This window comes from Schistocerca nitens, chromosome 7, assembly GCF_023898315.1.
Source record: "Schistocerca nitens isolate TAMUIC-IGC-003100 chromosome 7, iqSchNite1.1, whole genome shotgun sequence".
Classification (NCBI taxonomy): Eukaryota; Metazoa; Arthropoda; class Insecta; order Orthoptera; family Acrididae; genus Schistocerca; species Schistocerca nitens.
The window spans coordinates 559,556,720-559,566,216 of record NC_064620.1 but is presented as its reverse complement, the minus strand read 5'-3'; positions in this window follow the sequence as shown (position 1 = coordinate 559,566,216).

Here is a 9,497-nt window from a genome sequence, read left to right as displayed (position 1 = left end):
CGGAGACCATGGCTGCGGTTACCCTTGTCGCTGCATCACAGACAGGAGCACCTGCAATGCTGCACTCAACGACGAACTTGGGTGCACGAATGGCAAAATGTAATTTTTTCGGATGAATCCGGGTTCTGTTTACAGCATCATGATGGTCGCATCCGTGTTTGGCGACATCGCGGTGAACGCACATTGGAAGCGTGTATTCGTCATCGCCATACTGGCGTATCAACCCGCGTGATGGTATGGGGTGCCATTGGTTACGCGTCTCGGTCACCTCTTGTTCGCACTCATGGCACTTTGAACGGTCGACGTTACATTTCAGATGTGTTACGACCCGTGGCTCTGCCTTTCATTCGATCCCCTCCGCACCCTACATTTCAGCAGGATAATGCACGACGGCATATTGCAGCTCCTGTACGGGCTTTTCTGGATACTGGAAATGTTCGACTGCTGCCCTGGCCAGCACATTCTCCAGATCTCTCACCAATTGAAAACGTCCGGTCACTGGTGGCCGAGCAACTGGCTTGTCAGAATACGCCAGTCACTACTCTTGATGAACTGTGGTATCGTGTTGAAGCTGCATGAGCAGCTGTACCTGTAGACGCCATCAATGCTCTGTTTAACTCAATGCCCAGGCGTATCAAGGCCGTTATTACGGCCAGAGGTGGTTGTTCTGGGTACTGATTTCTCAGGATCTATGCACCCAAATTGGGTGAAATTGTAATCACATATCAGTTCTAGTGTATTATATTTGTCCAATGAATACCCGTTTATCATCTGCATTTCTTCTTGGTGTAGCAATTTTAACAGCCAGTAGTGTACAAAATCTTTGTCAGCATTTTGGCAGCACGCCTTCATCCCCTTCCTCTCAGCATCTTTTCGCTCGAAGACATATCACCAGGTGGACAGGTGAATACGCAGACAGCAACCGTCGCATGTCATGATGTTACAGCATTGGCCGTGACATGCCAGCTCTGGGCGGCTATTGTCGCAGTCCGATAGTGCATATGATAAAGCATATCTTGATTTCCTATTCTCCGTGATGGCTCGTATGGGCTACCCACGCCCATTGGTGAACTCATACATGGTATTATGACAGCGCTAGGTCCAACATACAAGTCAATCGTCCTTAACGAGTCCAGTTCTGATACAGTGATCTATCCGACAGGGCCGGCCGGAGTGGCCGAGCGGTTCTAGGCGCTACAGTCTGGAACCACGCCACTGCTACGGTCGCAGGTTCGAATCCTGCCTCGGACATGGATGTGTGTGTTGTCATTAGGTTAGTTAGGTTTAAGTAGTTCTAAGTTCTAGGGGACTGATGACCTCAGAAGTTAAGTCCCATAGTGCTCAGAGCCATTTGAACCATTTTTATCCGACAGGCCGCCCGCTATCGACCCTGCTGCACGCCTTTGCTCTGGAGCCTTTCATTGGGAACCTCAAATCTGCACTCACGGGGTTCGCACCACGAAAGCCCATCTTCTGTTGTCGGGCATATACCGACGAACTGTTCCTCTTGGTTCGCTCGGGGGTGAAAACATGACAGACCATTGAAGCAATCATGACATACGGCGCAGCGACAGGCAGCTCGGTGAACGTGAATAAAGTTGCAGAGCTGCAAATAGGACGCACTCTCCTCGCTGTCGATCTAGCGCCCTTTCCATTGGTGAAGAGCACTGTCTTTGCCCGCAATACATCCCGTACGACGGCCACTAATTTTTGCCAAGAGTTCGCGCCGAGATCCACAACAATCTACTCCGTCTTCTCATCGATCTTCAGCTGGTGGTCAGCCTCAATCGCCACGTTGCTTCGGAACTGGAGCATATTACACAAGTCCTATCCTCACTGCGCACGATTGGACTATGTCTGCAAGCAGCCGCAGGTTATTACACTATTGGCCATTAAAATTGCTACACCACGAAGATGGCATGCTACAGATGGGAAATTTAACCGACGGGAAGAAGATGCTGTAATACGCAAATTATTAGCTTTTCAGAGCATTCACACAAGGTTGGCGCCGGGGGTGGCATCTACAATGTGGTAACATGAGGAAGCTTTCCAACTGATTTCTCATACACAAACAGCAGTTGACCGGCGTTGCCTGCTGAAACATTTTTGTGATGCCTCGTGTAAGGAGGAGAAATATGTACCATCACGTTTCCGACTTTGATACAGGTCGGATTGTAGCCTATCGCGATAGCGGTTGATCGTATCACGACACTACTCGCTATGGTCGATCCAATGACTGTTAGAAGAATATGGAATCGGTGGGTTCAGGAGGGTAATACGGAACGCCGTGCTGGATCCCAACGGCCTCGTATCACTAGCAGTCGAGATGACAGGCATCTTATCATTGTGGTTGTAACGGATCGTGCAGCCACGTCTCGATCCCTGAGTCAACAGATGGGGACGTTTGCAAGAGAACAACCATCTGCACGAACAGTTCGACGACGTTTGCAGCAGCTTGGACTATCAGCTCGGAGACCATTGCTGCGGTTACCCTTGTCGCTGCATCACAGACAGGAGGGTGCACGAATGGCGGAACGTCATTTTTTCGGATGAATCCAGATTCTGTTTACAGCTTCATGATGGTCGCATCCGTGTTTGGCGACATCGCAGTGAACGCACATTGGAAGCGTGTATTCGTGATCGCTATACTGGCGTATCACCCGGCGTGATGGTATGGGGTGCCATTGGTTACACGTCTCGGTCACCTCTAGTTCTCATTGACGGCACTTTGAACAGTGGACGTTACATTTCAGATGTGTTACGACCCGTGGCTCTACCCTTAATTTGATCCCTGTGAAACCCTACATTTCAGCAGGATAATGTACGACCGCATGTTGCAGGTCCTGTACGGCCTTTATGGATACTGAAAATGTTCGACTGCTGCCCTGGCCAGCACATTCTCATCAATTGAAAACGTCTGGTCAATGGTGGCCGAGCAACTGGCTCGTCACAATTCGCCAGTCACTACTCTTGATGAACTGTGGTGTCGTGTTGAAGCTGCATGGGCAGCTGTACCTGTCCACGCCATCCAAGCTCTGTTTGACTCAATGCCCAGGCGTATCAAGGCCGTTATTACGGCCATAGGTAGTTGTTATGGGTACCGATTTCTCAGGATCTATGCACCCAAATTGCGTGAAAATGTAATCACATGTCATTTCTAGTATAATCTATTTGTCCAATGAATACCCGTTTATCATCTGCATTTCTTTTTGGTGTCGCAATTTTAATGGCCAGTAGTGTATCTGAAGGGGGAGACAGTCTTTAAGGTCCGATACGAAATGTTTACCCTGCCTCCATGTGAGGGAGGACATGATCTTTTAACATACAGCACAGCTCTGTGTATGTGCGCGATGCGGATACAAATAGACTGGAACGTGAGCATCCAATACACGCAGTCTGGTGGACGTCCTCACGCGACCTCTATTGTGGCCTATAGCTACGTGCATCCCGCATTCCCGACCAAGCGTGCTCCCCCGGCGAAAGACATCTGCAGACGGCGACTATTTGCAGGCGTGGCTGTTGGATGGTGTGTCAGGAGGCTCTCACCCAGTTCGCCACTTGCCAGTTCCTCAGGGAAGAGGAGATGGTTGTAACCTGTGTACGCCGTTGGGCTCAGTAAAAGAGGAGTGACTTTTAACTATTTATTTCTGCAGATACATCAATCCTTTACCGATGCTACGGCTGTCATCTGCCGCTGCTTGTCCGGGTGTGCCACGAGCGCCCGGCAGCTACTCAGCCAGGGGAATGTGCATCTCCACCCTCCGCACTCGAAGAAGGTGACGCGTGCGATGTGGTTTATTCACACCGGCCTAGGAGATCCTAATTCCCCTCCCGCAATTGTGGCTCATCTCTGCTCTCTGAACCTCGATGACGGTTGCCGTGTGGTCGAGAAGTGCGCCTGCCGTGCAGGTAGGCCCCGTGGCTTCGCTGAAGTGTCAGAAGCGCTGGTATCCTGGTCCAAGTCACACGGAAGACCACCAGACCTTCCCAGCTGCATTAGAAGCTGTCAGCAGCGCCGAAGTCGTGACGAGTTCTTACGGAGAGGAAGGCATCTCTCCGGCAGCTGCTAGCGGTGTTGAGTACGGAGCAGGTAATCTACAACAGACTTATACCCAGCGTTAATACGCGTCCTGTACGCAATCGATCCTTCTGACCAACTGCCTTCTCAACTCAAATGCAGGAGTTTTTATAGTGTGAAATATCGGCTGGTGGTGACCCAACGTCACTTGTAATGACCGCCTAGGCTTTCCTATCGCGCCCTATTTGCTTAACACATTTGTTATACCAACAGACTGGTCTGTAATAATATCCAGTACGCCTTCTTGCGCTAGCGACGCGGCTTCTTACTTCAAGGTGACGTGATACTTTTCAGTCGTATCGCCTTACTAAGCTCCTGCTTATGCTACCTACCCAGTTCGCGCAAAGCGCTGAAGTCCTGTTTTCCGCCTGACCTGCTAACGTGATGAAACGCTGTCGTTTCGTGTCGCACTTGTTGAAACTCCTGCAAGAAACACAAAGTGAACGATGTCTCGCGGCCAGGTGCCTGATACAGGGTTGGTACGTAACACACCTATCTCATCCCACTATGTCGAGTGTCACGCAACACTGTCGAAAAGAACTACCTTACGCTCCTCTGGTGAAATGTATGGCGCCATATCTACCAAGTTTTCTCCTCACATATGTTAGAGCCACATGGTACTCGGTTCACAATGGCAAAATTGAGATACGACAGAAGTTAAATGTAAGTGGATTAGCTGACGCCCCATTGTGTGCTGCCTGCCAAAACCTCGACGAGGACATCCGCCGCTTCACACACCTATCGGCCCTTGACATCTGGGAGCTAAGCCGCAAGATGGTCGCCTGCTTTCTCCGTACTCCCCCAACCATGTTTGAGCCTAAGACATGGATGTTTCCTGAGGTCATATACTTTCCAGCTGCCAAAACCAACGACATGCTCTGGATAGACGTTTGAACGCTCAGCTACATCTATGGCGAAGGCGACAAATCAGGCATCGGCGTTTGTGCAGGTTACAGAACGCCTACGCCGACTTGGAGCAACAAGCCAATTACCGAACCCCGTTTGCGAACTCTTATGCGTGGTGTATTCGTGTCCCCCACCCCCCAACCCCCGCCCAGCTGAGGCGTCATCGGCGTTATCCCCATCTCCCATCCTTCCTCCCGCCGCTGTGACTTCCCCTCCCACTCTTCTCGCTGCATCTGCATCTTTCGTCCCCGCTTCTGAGGACGTCACAAAGGCGAGCGTATCTTTCGCAGCACAAGGCAGCCCACATAATGCAGCACAATGTCACTTTACCCTCTCCTCCCACGACACCTCACCTGCACTGGGAATAACTTTATTTTTTATTTTTTTATGGCACTTAACATCTGAGGTCATCAGTCCCCTAGAACTTAGAACTACTTAAACCTAACTAACCTAAGGACATCACACACACCCATGCCCGAGGCAGGATTCGAACCTGCGACCGTAGCGGTCGTGCGGTTCCAGACTGAAGCGCCTAGAACCGCTCGGCCACACCGGCCGGCTGGGATTAAATAAAGGAAGGAAAATCTCCACCACCCCACCCTCCCACAACCCACATGCAGTTCCCCGCCCCTCCCGTCTATCCGACTGGGCACAGGTCCGGTGCCACAGTGGCCAGGCATCAATTACAACCCCTGCCCCCCCGCACTCGGGCTCCACCGATGGATGGATGTACAGCCCCGATTGTTTCTCCTTTCCTCTTCCTTCGCTTATTAAGTCCATTACACGGTATATACGTTTACCTATTGTTCCTTTTTGGTTTTTGCAAATAAAATTAAGTAAAAAATTTAAAAAAGTAAGCAAGAGACCCGCGTCGGAATCCCAGTCCGACGTAAAATTTCAACTTGCACCATAGATTTAAATAAATGCCATTTCGCAGTCAGTGTCTCTAATTCCTTTCTGTCTCAAATTTTAGTGCCTGCTGAGTCAAAATGGTACCTACTCTTTCTGACGTGTCCGAAAGAACAGGCACTATATATATATAGGGTGTTTCAAAAATGACCGGTATATTTGAAACGGCAATAAAGACTAAACGAGCAGCGATAGAAATACACCGTTTGTTGCAATATGCTTGGGACAACAGTACATTTTCAGGCGGACAAACTTTAGAAATTACAGTAGTTACAATTTTCAACAACAGATGGCGCTGCAAGTGATGTGAAAGATATAGAAGACAACGCAGTCTGTGGGTGCGCCATTCTGTACGTCGTCTTTCTGCTGTAAGCGTGTGCTGTTCACAACGTGCAAGTGTGCTGTGGACAACATGGTTTATTCCTTAGAACAGAGGATTTTTCTGGTGTTGGACTTCCACCGCCTAGAACACAGTGTTGTTGCAACAAGACGAAGTTTTCAACGGAGGTTTAATGTAACCAAAGGACCGAAAAGCGATACAATAAAGGATCTGTTTGAAAAATTTCAACGGACTAGGAACGTGACGGATGAACGTGCTGGAAAGGTAGGGCGACCGCGTACGGCAACCACAGAGGGCAACGTGCAGCTAGTGCAGCAGGTGATCCAACAGCGGCCTCGGGTTTCCGTTCGCCGTGTTGCAGCTGCGGTCCAAATGACGCCAACGTCCACGTATCGTCTCATGCGCCAGAGTTTACACCTCTATCCATACAAAATTCAAACGCGGCAACCCCTCAGCGCCGCTACCATTGCTGCACGAGAGACATTCGCTAACGATATAGTGCACAGGATTGATGACGGCGATATGCATGTGGGCAGCATTTGGTTTACTGACGAAGCTTATTTTTACCTGGACGGCTTCGTCAATAAACAGAACTGGCGCATTTGGGGAACCGAAAAGCCCCATGTTGCAGTCCCATCGTCCCTGCATCCTCAAAAAGTACTGGTCTGAGCCGCCATTTCTTCCAAAGGAATCATTGGCCCATTTTTCAGATCCGAAATGATTACTGCATCATGCTATCTGGACATTCTTCGTGAATTTGTGGCGGTACAAACTGCCTTAGACGACACTGCGAACACCTCGTGGTTTATGCAAGATGGTGCCCGGCCACATCGCACGGCCGACGTCTTTAATTTCCTGAATGAATATTTCGATGATCGTGTGATTGCTTTGGGCTATCCGAAACATACAGGAGGCGGCGTGGATTGGCCTCCCTATTCGCCAGACATGAACCCCTGTGACTTCTTTCTGTGGGGACACTTGAAAGACCAGGTGTACCGCCAGAATCCAGAAACAATTGAACAGCTGAAGCAATACATCTCATCTGCATGTGAAGCCATTCCGCCAGACACGTTGTCAAAGGTTTCGGGTAATTTCATTCAGAGACTACGCCATATTATTGCTACGCATGGTGGATATGTGGAAAATATCGTACTATAGAGTTTCCCAGAGCGCAGCGCCATCTGTTGTTGAAAATTGTAACTACTGTAATTTCGAAAGTTTGTCTGCCTGAAAATGTACTGTTGTCCCAAGCATATTGCAACAAACGGTGTATTTCTATCGCTGCTCGTTTAGTTTTTATTGCCGTTTCAAATATACCGGTCATTTTTGAAACACCCTGTATATATATACAGGGTGGTCCATTGATCGTGACCGGGCCAAATATGTCACGAAATAAGCGTCAAACAAAAAAAGTACAAAGAACGAAACTTGTCTAGCTTGAAGTGGGAAACCAGATGGCAGTATGGTTGGCCCGCTAGATGGCGCTGCCATAGGTCAAATGGATATCAACTGCGTTTTTTTAAACAGGAACCCCCATTTTTTATTACATATTCGTGTAGTACGTAAAGAAATACGAATGTTTTACTTCGACCACTTTTTTCGCTTTGTCGTAGATGGCGCTGTAATAGTCACAAACATATGGCTCACAATTTTAGACGAACAGTTGGTAACAGGTAGGATTTTTAAATTAAAATACAGAACGTAGGTACGTTTGCACTTTTTATTTCGGTTGTTCCAATGTGATACATTTACCTTTGTGAACTTACCATTTCTGAGATCGCATGCTGTTACAGAGTGATTACCTGTAAATACCGCATTAATGCAATAATTGCTAAAAATAATGTCCGTCAACCTCAGTGCATTTGGGAATACGTGTAACGACATTCCTCTCAACAGCGAGTAGTTCGCCTTCCGTAATGTTCGGATATGCATTCACAATGCGCTGACGCACGTTGTCAGGCGTTGTCGGTGGATCACGATAGCAAATATTCTTCAAATTTCCCCACAGAAAGAAATCCGGGGACGTCAGACCCGGTGAACGTGCGGGCCATGGTATGGTGCTTCGACAACCAATCCACCTGTCGTGAAATATGCTATTCAATACCGCTTCAACCGCACGCGAGCTATGTGCCCGACATCCATCATGTTGGAAGTACATCGCCATTCTGTCATGCAATGAAATATCTTGTAATAACATCGGTAGAACATTAGGTAGGAAATCAGCATACATTGCACCATTTAGGTTGCCATCGATAAAATGGGGGCCAATTATCCTTCCTCCCATAATGCCGCACCATACATTAACCTGCCAAGGTCACTGATGTTCCACTTGTCGCAGCCATCGTGGATTTTCCGTTGCCCAATCGTGCATATTATGCCGGTTTACGTTACCGCTGTTGGTGAATGACGCTTCGTCGTTAAATAGAACGCGTGCAAAAAATCTGTCATCATCTCGTAATTCATCTTTTGCCCAGTGGCAGAACTGTACACGACGTTCAAACTCGTCGCCATGCAATTACTGGTGCATAGAAATATGGTACGGGTGCAATCGATGTTGATGTAGCATTCTCAACACCGACGTTTTTGAGATTCCCGATTTTCGCGCAATTTGTCTGCTACTGATGTGCGGATTAGCCGCAACAACAGCTAAAACACCTACTTGGGCACCATCATTTGGTGCAGGTCTTGGCTGACGTTTCACATGTGGCTGAACACCTCCTGTTTCCTTAAATAACGTAACTATCCGGCGAACGGTCCGGAAACTTGGATGATGTCGTCCAGGATACCGAGCAGCATACATAGCACACGCCCGTTGGGCATTTTGATCACAATAGCCATACATCAACACGATATCGACCTTTTCCGCAATTGGTAAACGGTCCATTTTAACACGGGTAATGTATCACGAAGCAAATACCGTCCGCACTTTCGGAATGTTACGTGATACCTCGTACTTATAAGTTTCTGATTTTTACAGCGCCATGTGTCGCAAAGCGAAAAAAGTGGTCCAACTAAATCATTCATATTTCTTTTCGTATTACACGACTACGTAATAAGAAACGGTGGTTCCTATTTTAAAAATCGCAGTTGACATCCGTTTGACCTATGGCAGCGCCATCTAGCGGGCCAACCATAGAGCCATCTGGTATGCCCCTTCAAGCTAGACGAGTTTCGTTCTTTGTAGTTTTTTCGTTTGATGCTTATTTCGTGAAATCTTTTGCTCGGTCACCATCTGTGGACCACACCGTATAAATAAGATTGCGC